Below are 13777 nucleotides of genomic sequence, written 5' to 3' on the forward strand. Positions count from 1 at the left end.
TCTATCTTATTTGACCTAATTTTACCATGTGGTTCTTGCTCAGTATGGGGGAACCCATGTAAAAGTACAAAAACCCAGCATATTTCCTTTTAGAAATTATTTGAGAGATGATAGATAATAAAAACACAAACAAAAATAAATATATGACATAACTATACATTTAAAGGATACTTACAGCTTTAAATCTTTATATGCTGGAAATCATAAAGTTAAAATCATGGGAGCGGGCTGACATAGTTCTGTTCTCATATCTGTTATTTTTCTGTCTCTGAGACAGAATGCCTAGAAGGGGCAACAAAAGGGAGAGAAGATTTACTCCAGCTCATTTCCAATGAAATTAAGTCCATGATGGTGGTATGGAAGACATGGAACTGGGAACATGCTTTGAAGAATTTGGACATCACAGCAGATCAGAAACAAGGGGCAAGAGGGGATACAAAACCCACCCTGATAACTTACAAAAACCCACCTTCTTAAGGTTCTACAGCTTCCCCAAATAGCACCAGAAGTAAGTGAAGTGCTCAAAACCACAAGCCGTACAAGATATTTAATATCTAAATTATAACAGTAACTGTGCTCACATGACATGTATAAAGGAGATGGTCTGTATGCATGTGCGAGAGAGGATTTGTGTGTGTGTGTGTGTGTGTGTGTGTGTGTGTCTGTGTGTCTGACAGATGGTTATGTGGAGCCCTAGTTCTGTAATAAGCTGAGTGCAAACAATTTGTATAATTTGAAAGCCTGAGATCATAAATATGAATGCTTTTTAGTATGAGAGCTTGAAGATTTGGAGGTAGGTAATCAATGCTCTAGCTCAAGCAGTTGGGCTAAAAGTCAACTCAACCTTCTTCCTTGTAGGCAATTTAGAGTTCCAGGGACTAGATGATTTCCATCCTCACTGGAAGGACCGTTCCTATTGTGAGAACCATGTGTTTGGCCCATTCACTCAATTCAATTGCCAATCTTGCGTCTTCTTACACTGTCAAAAACAAATCTGTAAATAATATTAAACCAGATATCCAAGCTATCTTTGTTCCAATCAAGTCAACAAATAAAATTAATTTCACACTACTGAAAAGTAACTCTAATTCATCTTAGATTCAGTTCAGTCTAAGAGCGCACCAGTGACTTGTTTGATCAACAGAAACAGAAATGCCATTATATAACTTTTGAGACTAAGGCATAAGAAACCTATGACTTAGGCCTAGCATCTTCTCTAATCATCCTTACAATGTGTTCTAAGTAATTTACTGTACTAGGGCTGCCATAACCTAAGAACACCAAGCCACATAGAATTTCCTAGAATACCAAACACCCTGTACAAAGAAAGAGACCAAGATTATTCAGGCACAAGATTTGGAGCATAGAAACCATTTTATAATGGAGTCCTTTAAAACATATCAACATAGGTATGATGGCCGTTTTGGGTTAACTACATGACTACATATGAAATTAGTGAAAATCCAAGATGCTGAGCAGACCTGGGAGGAACTTTTCACTACTGATTCATTTTCAGTGGGAAGACCCACCTTAAATTTAAGTATTTTAAGGGAGGTAGGTCGTCCTCAAATTCTGGCCACACCTTCTCCTGGTAGGCTACGTTAAAAGAAAAGAAAAGAAAGATTCTGTTTGCCTTCTTTCCCTCTCCATCTTTTTGGCATGTTCATCCCTCCTCTAAAATTAGAGCCAATTTGGGTATTATTATATATGTTACTCCGGCATATACTGAAGACAAACTGAGATTCCCAATCCTGGGCTGCACAACAATTGAATTCTTTGACTTTCTGTCAGGAGATAGACATTCTTAGAAAGTCAAAGCATAACCTATAAGCCACACTAATAAATCCCATTTTTATATATAGATTCATTCTATCACTTCTGTTTCTTTAGAGAACGCAGACTAATAAGTAGATAGAATCATTTTGAGAAGAACTATTAAGAGAATTTTATTTTTAAATTACATGATCTACAAAGTCATTAAAAGGTTGGAAAATTTGTCCCCAGCTGCACTATTTAACATATATGCAGAGGACAAAGCTCAGACCATACAAGCTCCATGATCGTTGCTTGTATGTGAGCCTCTATTAATCCCACTTTGTTGATTCTTTGAACTGACAATGCTCTCCTGATGTCCTCATCCACTCTGGCTCATACAAGCCTTCCTCCCTGTCTCCTGTGGGCTTGCTTCTTCTAGCTCCATCTAGTGTTTGGCTGTGGGTCCCTGTATCTTTTCCTATCAGTTGATTCATGATGCCTATCTGATGATGATTAGGACAGATTCCAGGCAGTTTTCCCTGCACTAGGTTTCCTCATCACCCCAAAATGCCCTGCACTTCCACTTGTCTCTCCCTGTACTCTTGCTCTCCATCTCTTCACATCCCCCTCCACCTGCAAAATCTATTCTATTTCCCCTTCCCAGAGAGGTACATGTGTTCTGCCTTGGGCCCCCCCATTGATACTTAGCATCTCTGGGTCTGTGAGTTGTAGCAGGATTACCCATGTAATGTCTAATATCCACTTATGAAGAGTATATACCTTGTTTGTCTTTCTGAGTCTAGATTACCTCACTCAGGATGATTTTTCTAGTTCTATTCATTTGCTTCCAATTTTCAATGTTTTTTTCGTTTTGTTTTGTTTTGTTTTTAACACATGAGTAATACTCCATTGTGTAAATATACCACATTTTTAAATCAATTCTTTTGTTGTGGGACATCTTGGTGGCTTTTAGGTTCTTGTTATTATGAATAAAGCTGCTATGAATATAGTTGAGCAAGCATTCTTGTGTTAGGATGGCATATCCTTTGTGCATAAGCCTAGGAGTTTTATAGCTGGGTCTTGAGGTATATTGTTTCCCAATTTCCTACATAACCACTATATTGATTTTCATAGTGGCTGTACACCTTTGCACTCCCAGAAGAAGGAGTATTCTCCTTGTTCCATATCCTCAACAGAATGAGTTGTCATGTGTTTTTGATCTTAGCCAATCTGACAGGTGTTAGTTAGGTGGAATCTCAAAATAGTTTTGATTTTCATTTTCCTTATAGCTAAGGATGTTGAATATTTTGTTTCTCAGCCATTTGAGATTCCTCTGTTGAGAATTCTGTTTGGATCTGTACCCCATTGTTTTTAATTGGGTTATTTGATTTGTTGATGTCTAGTTTCTAGAGTTCTTTATATATTTTAAATATTAGCTATCCATCAAAAATGGAGTTGGTGAAAATATTCTCCCACTCTGTAGGCTGCCATTTTCTCCTATTGTTGGTGTCTTTTGCCTTAATGAAACTTTACAGTTTCATGAAGTACCATTTATTGTTTTTCTTAGTTCCTGCACTACTGTTTCTCTGCTCAGAAAGTTGACTTCTGTGCCAATGTCTTCATGGCTATTCTCCAATTTCTCTTCTATAAGGTTCAGTGTATCTAGATTTATGCTGAGATCTTTGATCCACTTGAACTTGAGTTTGGGGCAAGGTGTTAGATCAATTTGCATTCTTCTACATGACAACATCTAGTTTATGTCATCACCATTTGTTGAAGATGCTTTTTTCCGCTGTGTGTATTTATGTCTTCTTTATAAAAAAAAAATCTGGTGTCCATAGGTGTATGGATTTATGGCTGGGTCTTCAACTTGCTTCCATTGATTCCAAGTCTCTGTGTTTTTATGCAAATAACACATTTGGGTCTTATTACTATAGTTCTGTAGTACAACTTGAAGCCAGGAGTGGTAATACCCTCAGAAGTTCTTTTATTGTACAAGATTGTATTAGTTATCCTGGGTTTTTATTTTCACATATGAAATTGAATATTCTTCCTTTCAATATCTGTAATGAATTACGTTGGAATTTTGGTGGAGATTGCACTGAATTGGTAGATTCCTTTTGGTAAGATGGTCATTTTTACTAGATTAATCCTACCAATCCCTGAACATGGAAGATCTTTCCATCTTCTGATATCTTCTTCAATTTCTTTCTTCAAAGATTTAAAATTTTGTCATATAAGTCTTTGACTTTCTTTGTTAGAGTTACCTTAAAATATTTTATATCAGTTGTGTCTACCATGAGCAGTGCTGTTTCCTTGATTTCCTTCTCATTCTTTTTGTCATTTCTATATAGGAGAGCTACTGATTTTTTGAGTTAATCTTTTATCCAGCCACTTCATGGAAGAAGTTTGTCAACTATAGGTGTTCCCAAGTAAAATTTTGGGGGTTTCTATCGTATCATCTGAAAATAATGACACATTGACTGTTGACTTCTTTCTTTCAGATGTATGTGCACTTTAGCTCCTTCAGTTGTCTCATTGCTCTAGTTAGAACTTTGTACTGACTAAATATGGAAAGAGTTGACTGCAGCCACAAGTTTACCTATGTCCTGAGCAGCCCACAGAAGCTTATAAAATAATCACTCAGAAGCTTAATATTAATTACAAACTGTTTGATTTATGGCTCAGACTTCTTGCTAGCTAGCTCTTTGTCTTAAATTAACTCATTTCTATTAGTCTATGTTTTTGCCACAGGACTTTGACATTACTGGTCAGCTGACATGTTATTCCATGGGTGGTGTGACTCCACCCTTCCTCCCTGTATCTCCCTTGGATTTTCCACCTGGCTCTTATCCTGCCTTACAATAGGCCAAAACAGCTTCTTTATTAACCAATAGGAGCACCATATATTCACAGGGTACATTAATACCATCCCATAGCACTTTCCCTTTTCTGTCTAATCAAAAAGGAAGGTTTTAACTTTAACATAATAAAATTATGTACAACAAAACAGTTATCAAACAAGAATAATGTCACAATATTTACTCTATTTGTATTTGACAAAAATAGAAAATATTCTTTTATCTACCCTATTTTTGTGTAAAGTTTTATACCTAATTCATCTTTTGTCATGACTAAGGAAAACTATGATTATAACTATCTAGTTTTCAACTCCATCAAAGACCCCAGAAGGATATACTATTACCTAAGTAAATATAAACTATATTATAAGCAACTTCCAACATTTTAGAAATGACAGAGACATCTGGCAGCCTGGACAGTCACTCAAAGTTCCTCTTTGTTTCTATTTTCTTGACTTCAGCCCTCACTGTGTTATTTTCTTCCATCTAACCCTCTTGTGTGTACTTACTTCTTTTTGTTCTAGATCTTTCATGTGTGCTGCTAAATTGTTAGTATGAGGACTCTAAAATGTCTTTATGTAGGCACTTCATGCTGTGAACTTTCCTGTAAGCACCATTTTCATTGTGTCCCATAAATGTGGACATGTTGTTCATTTATTGTCATTGAGTTCTAAGAAGACTTTAATTTCTTTTTTTATTTCTTCCCTGACCCAGAGGTCATTGAGGAGAGAGTTGTTCAGTTTCCATGAGTTTGTAGGCTTCCTGTATTTTTTTTCTATTGTAGAAATATAGCTTTAATCCATGGAGGTTTGATAAGGTACAGGAGGTTATTACAATTTTTGTATCTTTTTTAGACTTGCTATGTGACTGATTATGTGATCAATTTTGGAGAAAGTTCTATGAGGCTCTAAGAAGACAAAAATATTCTTTTATGTTTGGGTGAAATGTTCTGTAGACATCTGTTAGGTCCATTTGATTCATAATATCTGTTAGCTCCAGGGATTCTCTGTTTAGGTGTTGTCTGGATGAACATTGGTAAGAGTGGGGTATAAAAGTATTCCACTATCAGTGTGTGGAAATTAATATGTACTTTAAGCTTTAGTAATGTGGCACAGCCATATCTTATGAGAATGTCAAAAATCATACAGCCAGCACAGCTGCTTGACAAAGATCCTGCAAAGCTGAGCCACATGATGGCTGCCAACCACCTTTAGCTTTCATCTTCTCTTTTTTCATACTTGGGAGACTTTTACTATTTGTACAATTTAGGGATATTGGATTGATGGAAAATTTCTTATGAGTCATTTATGGCTTCTCCCAGGAATATTGTTTGTGTACTTCCCCAGGAAATTCTGAACATACTACCCCTTCCTGCTTTTAGGGTAAAATTCTTATCTACTTGAAGGTCTTCCCTATGTTTTGGAGGTTGTGACATACATTAAGAAACCAGAGGTCTCTTTATGAGGCTATGAGACATTCTTGAAACATCTGTCCCTATACCTCCTCATGAACAAGACATTCAAAACAAAGTTAACTTAGAAAGGTCAATAAGATTCAGTGGGCTAGAGGAGTTGGCCAGATTGCAAGTGTCTTCCCATCACACATTCAGTCAATTATGTGGCATATACAGCAACAAAATTAGATTAGGTAACGTTACCTTAGCCCTACACAGAGTTTATCCTGATGAACAAAGAATGGAGTGCAAACATGATAAAAGCAGGAGATGTCAGGACCTCCCTTTCTGAGAAAAGTTAGCACATTCAGAGTCACTGTAATGTCATATCACCAAAGAACAACAGAATGCCAGGATTAGATATGTAAACAAATACTATAAAGTTATAAAATATAAAGATTATATTATTCCAGGCTTTGAATAATAACTGCAGCAGCTTTGGCCTGATGATTTTTCTTGGGCTGACCATTAAGAGTTAATAATACATTGCTTGGGACATGGCAATATGGCCAGACTGACTTGAAGATTTTGTTTTAGTCTAATGTCCTTGTAGTCACAAAAACTACCAACCTGAGAACAGGCTGTCGTATGCTTCTAGATTCTTAAAAATTGGACTATGGGATTAATGAGTGAAATGATAACTGTTTATTGATGATATCAAACTTGAGGGGAAATGATTAAAAATGCTAACTCTATTCTGTCATAGTTCACTGATGACTAAATGATGAACAAAAGGAAGTGAAACACATGTCCAAAAACAAAATATATATATATGATTTATGTTTTACAACAGTATGAATATATCTCTACTTACTAAATTTTCTATAAATAAAGAAGTACTCTGGCTGTAAGCTAGTCAGGCTGCAAGATTCTCCCAACCATCATGGCCTGGCTCACCTCCTTCCTTGCCAACTCCTTACATCCTCTGCTAGGACCTGTCCTGCTGGTGATGGCTCCCATCAGAGTAGGACCAGCCACACCAACATGCCCTTCCTCTCTGTCCATCTCTCCTAAAAATGAAACTAAGAAGTGTCCCGTGTCTGATTCTTCCCATGGCCACTCTTGCATCCACCTATCTTCAGACCCTGCCCTCATCAAGAGCTGATTCCAGCAGTAATGATCTTTTACAAATGTGGGTGCCCTTATGTTTGTGGCATAGATGATAAGAACTACAATGTCATCTTGGTGAATTTTTTCCTTTGATGAGTATGAAGTGTCCTTCCCCATTTATCTTTTGATTAATTCTGCTTTGAAATCTATTTTGTTAGATATTAGAAGGACTGCATCACTGTGCTTCTTTGATCCATTTGCTTGGAAAATCATTTTGTAGCCCTTTACTCTGAGGTAATACCTATATTTAATGTTGAGGTGCGCTTCTTGTATACAGCAGAAGGATGCATTTTGTTCTCACATCCATTCTGTTAGTCTGTGTCTTTTTACTGGGAAATGGAGTCATTTGATATTGGGAGATATCAATGACCAATGGCTATTAGTTTCTGTTACTTTCTTGTTAATAATGGTGTGGTGGTGGTGATGATTTTGGTGATGGTGGTGGTGGTGGTGGTGGTGGTGGTGGTGGTGGTGGTGTGTGTGTGTGTGTGTGTGTGTGTACTGTGTTTCGTTTCTTTTGGTTTGTTGGTTTCAGATTATTATTATAATACCTTGTCTTTTGCTTCAACTACATTATATTTATGAGAGCCTATAGTTGAAGGGTTGTAAATACTAGTGGTGACCTACTGTCCGGGCTGTTATTTAAATTGTTACCAGTTTATGTTTTACTTTATAAGAAATTGCAAGTTTAATTTTTTACCAAGGTGGCTTTACCACCATGCATTATTGACAGCAGTGTCATAGGTTCAGAGTTTGTGGAAGGCTACCATTCACAAAGTACTAACATCAGAATTTTAATTAAGACAGTCTAGTAAGCATATATAGGTGATTTAATTGTAGTTTTAACTATCATTTGCCTAATGGCTTAGGGCATTAGAATCTTTTTATGTGCTATTATTTAGTGAATACTTCTCACATGCTTTAATAGTTGTCTTTAAATCTGATCATTAATAATATAAATTTTCAGTTATAAAAAAGATGAATTCTCTGATCATATAGATCTTATCATAAACTTATTATGAAACTATATTTCTTCGGGTCATACATTATCTCTTCATTTACTTAAAGGTAACTTATTTAAAAAATCAATTTTAATAGTTTTCTTTTAGTCTTTATATGTCAGGCTGTTTAAATAGCATAATATCTGATAGAGTTTGAATAAACTATGATTAAAATTTCAAATTTTTACTTTAAAATTTTTGTTATTCTAATTCTTACTTTTAGGACTATGATCACTTTGAATATATTTTGTGTGTTTGACATGAGATTAGGAAATATGAATATACTTTCTTCCATAGTGATAGTCACCTCTTTCTAAAACGTTTATTTAAAACACTATCTTTTCTCTCAATGCCAATGGTTTTAGTCAAATTTCAATGAAAAATATATAGAGTATTCTATAATTGGGTTTTTATTTTGATCTTTACCATTACATAAATGCTACCCTATCTCATTATTTTAGAATACAATATGTCTCAAACTCACATATAATAATTTATTTTATGTTACTTTTTTCTGTTTATAATATATAAGATCTCATAGACTTGCTTATAATTTTTACCATTCTTGTTAAAATACTAATACTTTCAAAATTTTTAGTACTTTTATATTAAGCCCCAACCTAATTAAAGATAAATAATTATATAATAATAATATTGATTAAGCCATTTAATATATTAACATTATTTTATTTGGGTTGTCTTTTAAATTTTTCCATAGCGTTATTTTCCTTGAACAGGTCTGGTGCACATTTTGTTAGAATCTTTCCAATGTATTTACTGTCATTTTGGTGTCATTTCAGATATGCATTAGAAAAATATACATAAAATGTTATTTTAAATTTTCAAATTTTATTATTTATGAAAATATATTAAGAGAATTATTTTTCTTTCAATATTTGTACCTTTGCTGACATATATTAGTACTCATTTTAGATATTTTATCACTTTCTTTTCTTTTGATCATGTCTTTGATCAAGAAAGACAGTTATAATTGCTCTCAAGTTTACTAAGGCTATTTCAATGTAGTAGTGTAACAAGATAATCATGAACATATATTTACAGTTCTTACTTAGTGTCCTAGATCTCTTGATTAACATGAATAAGAACCTGTTCACTGTTTATAATCTAAATTACTTAAAACAAGCTGTTATTGCATCATCTCTTTCTCTTCCTAGAATATATCATACTTTATCAAGGGAAAAAAAAACTAGAAAACGAGGATCCCCTTTTAAGGCTAAATATTTTTTCACCTTAAGATAGCATCTACTTTTATACTTACACTAATGCTACAAATTGTTAGTTTGTGTGCTTGTGTATGATAACCATGCATTAAGATTAAGAGAGCCTGAGTGACGTCCAACTTCATAAGATTCTTTCTGGGCATGAACTTGTCTATGATGCATTATCATGTAGTGTAGTTCCCTGTACGGCTCAGTAAGTTTCACTGCCATGGTCATTCCAATAAATGTTTTCTTGCTCTCAGCATATTCCTTAGTATATCAAATGCTAAACATCTAAAGATAAGGAGGACATGCCACATGACAGAAAATCTGAGTCTAAAACTCCCCAATTAACAGGTTTTTCACTAATATTGACTATGATGATTACAGGTCATACTCGAGTCCTTAAAATTTAATTGATTTCTTTATGCTACTAAAGATGCAGCAAGTCCACTATTGTCAGTTCCTTACTGTAAGTTACATTTAAAACTATGATTAAAAAAAATTGCAACTAAATATATAGGGGGATGCTTTAATATGTAGTAAAAAGTAAGATTTAGCAAGGAAGTTAAAATCCAGACGTATAAAAAATAAAAATAAGCAAAGGAGAATGTTTCCTTAGTTTTTTTTCTTTTATCTTGCAAATTTGATCCAAAGACAGTCAAAATATTTTATCAACATAGTGAAACACACACAGCTAAAGCTTAAAATAAAACAAAATGAAATGAAATGAAAATATTTGTGTGGGACTGTTGACTGGGAAAAGCCTGGAGTGGAGAGAGGGAATGAAATATTCTACTTAAGTACATGAGTACATATACCTTCTCAATTCTTCTGTGCTGTGTGAATGGGACATAACAAAAGTAGAACATCATTTATGTGAAGAAATCAATCCAGTATATACTTTTACCAAATTGCCAATGTTTGGTGTGTATACTGGTCAAGTACCAAGAAGTTAACAAAGATTGGAGGAAGATTACATTGTTATCCAGGTTTCAGATTAATTCATGTATAGCACTTAAATGGGAAAGATCCTACATAACAGAAAGGAAATTGAACATGTATGCAGATACTCAGATGTTATGACTACACATCATAGAAACAAACTCAAACTTGTAGTCTGAACTTTACTAGGCTTAACTGATTAAGAGAAATATGTTAACAGATTAAATTCAGAGGCCAAGACAGCTTCCTCCTGTTTTAATAATTTAAGTTGTATTTGTACATACCCACACATATTTGTTGATATATTATCTACAGCTATGCATAAAGCAAAATGGTAGATTTTACTGTCATAATAGGACCTATGTTATGGAGGCTTCCTAGAAAACAGGACCCTAGGAAAGACACAGGGATCACCCAATGACAGAGAAATGGATGAGATCTACATGAACAACCTGGACGACAGTGGGAGTAATGAAGGGGAAGGTTCAAGGGAAAGAAAGCTTAGGGGAGCAGGAGATCCCAGCTGGATCAAGAACAGAAAGGGAGAACAAGGAATAATAGACCATGATAAATGAAGACCACATGAAAACAGGAAGAAGCAAAGTGCTAGAGAGGTTCCCAGAAATCCACAATGATACATCCACTGTAGACTACTAGCAATGGTTGAGAGAAAGCCTGATCTGACCTAGTCTGGTGATCAGATGGCCAAACACCCTAACTGTCATGCTGGAACTCTCATCCAATAACTGATGGAAGTGGATCCTCAGCCAGGCCCCAGGTGGAGCTCCAGGAGTCCAATTGTGGAGAAAGAGGAGGGATTGTATGAGTGTGAATTGTTGAGATCAAGATTGCAAAAGCCCAGGGACAAATAGCCAAACTAATGGAAATTCTAAAATAATGTTATCCAAGTTTGCATACCTTGCTGGTGGAGATTTGGGGTAAAATGGCAGATTAGTGGCAGGCAGCCTCTGTAAGATCTGTTAAAGGAGACAGTCAGAAATAGACTTTATCTTAAAATAACTAACAAAAAAATGAACAGGAAAAATACTTTACAAAAAGGCTTGCATCAATCTCTTTTCACTATTGGCCTAAGAAATGCTGTAACTGAGGTCTTGCAGGAAGCATTAGCAGTGCTGGCCACCACTGATGAACCAGCCTGGAATCTATGATACTCTGCCATTTCTTGACATGTAATTGTCTCCTCAAACCAAATTAAGTAGCATGCTGTAGGTCTAGCTAGGACTTAAAGCACTTATGGCTTTGTTGTAGTCTCTTTCAGCATCAGCTGGAGGCCAGTCTTGGCTGCTCAGATAATAGTGAAGAAAAACAATGGAAGCCATACTTCTCTACAAACCTGGCAATAGTCCTAGTATCTGCAAATCCAACTAAAGACCAGGAAAAATGATATTCTTGTCAGTGTCAGCAACATTAATCCATACCCTGAAAGGAATCTCACTTGGTAACATATCAGGAAAGACCCACACTCACTCCAGCCTTAATAACATAACCAGCACTGTGCACTCCTCTTGAGACACAGCAGAAACCTCGTGTGCTCAACTCCAACAAGAACTAAATGGTGAACAAGACATTATTAACTCATTATGTATGTTTAAAATTACTGTGAGTCTAGTTGTTTTTATCTGTAATGTCTTTCACAATTCTACATTGACATTTGTAATTCAGAATATGCCCAGAAAAACATAATGCAAGTAAAAGTAAGCATGAGAAAAAAATGAATGTATAAAAGAAAAAAATGACCCAAGAAAAAGAGAATTCAAGAGAAAAAAAAAAAGGAAAATAAAATTAAAAGACAATTACAACAAAGAACTATCCAGAGAAAATATTTTAAGAAGATTCATCACACACTTTACAAACAGTTATATTTATATTCATGAACTTTACACTTTTTCACTAAGAAAATTAAGTATTTACCAATTATAATGAAGTTATCTATAATACAAGTCTTTATTGTTTAGCTAAGAATTACCATAATAGATTCGTGTTAATGGACTAAGGATGATTTTAATTATCATTAGAATAGCAATCCAAATAATTCTATTATGCTAATGAGATAATCTAAACAAGTAGAAATTAAGTATGCTGAGTGATGAATAACAGAAGTGAAACAGTTTGTGGAGATGTTAAAATTATCTTGTCCTACTCTAATTACAAAGTTACAGAAGTTTTAGGTCTGAGGATAGAAAAAATTCATCATAGGTTATTTATCAAAAATTAAATGTCCAATTACCCAACATATACTGCAATATTTAAGGTAGAATGGGTATCCTAAAGTAGTAGACAGAAACCTGAACTGGATTAATATATATGAACAATATTTTCAGATGTTTCTAATACATTTCCAATATTGCTGAAAGCTGCAGGAGAAGGTAATGGAATTCAACTATTATCACAAAAGTTAATACTTGAAACGTCAAGGACTTCTCCAAGCCATGGCTTAAGAAGTCTTGGTGATATTTTAGCTTTTGTATGTATATTAGCTGGTTCCTACAATGATTTTCTTGTAATGTTATGCTGCTTCCTGGAACTCCTAAGTGTATTTATCTAAAATACCTATCAAGCATCTAAGGCCAAACAAAACAAAACCTGTCTCCTAGGTCAAGCAGATAGCTTTATTTCTTGTGCTATTTAGGGTGAGACCCTCCTCTTTTATGCAACCTAACTAACAGACCACTAACTTCTTACCTAACCACTTCTAGGAATGTAGACTGAGCAATTAGATCCCCTTTTTGATATTCTAGTTACTCGTTAGTACTCAGATGACCTCCTCTTTTATCACTCCCATTTTGGGTTGTAAAAGAAAGTCTGAAGGTCACTGCCTGAGGAAAAGTCTTACTTAACTTTATGACCCTGTAAGAATTCAAGCCTGATGACCTTGCTCTTGCTGAGGATTGCTATTGCTTGGGTTTATAACTGAACACCTCCGAGACTTGAGAGGACCTAGAGGTCTAAAGAGATGGAGAGGAAGAGAGGAGTGGAGAACTGGAGGACAGAGAACTGAGAGGTATTTTGACCAGAGAGAATGTGTGGACGAGATGGAGGATGAGGAAGAGCCAGATGGGGAAGTACTAAATGGGTAAGATTGAGATGAGAGGGACCTAGATGAGGCAGAATTAAAATGAGAGAATTAAGATAGAACTTAGAGGGAGCAGTAGATAAATATAGAGAGAAATCAGACAAGAAAGGAGTGAAGCATGAGAACAGAACTGAAGCTGTGTGGACAGGATTTCATCCCAGAGGAATAAAGTAGATGGACAAAGAGCATGGTGTACTTAGATTCATTTCCCAAAAATAGTTTTTGCCGTTCAAAGTTTCTCTTCGGAGCCCCTGGGAAGTATATTATTAAGACTGATCCTTTTAATAATGTACAACACAATATATTGTGATGCCATGGATTAAAATTAAATAGAAAAT

Source organism: Onychomys torridus, chromosome 16, assembly GCF_903995425.1.
Source record: "Onychomys torridus chromosome 16, mOncTor1.1, whole genome shotgun sequence".
Classification (NCBI taxonomy): Eukaryota; Metazoa; Chordata; class Mammalia; order Rodentia; family Cricetidae; genus Onychomys; species Onychomys torridus.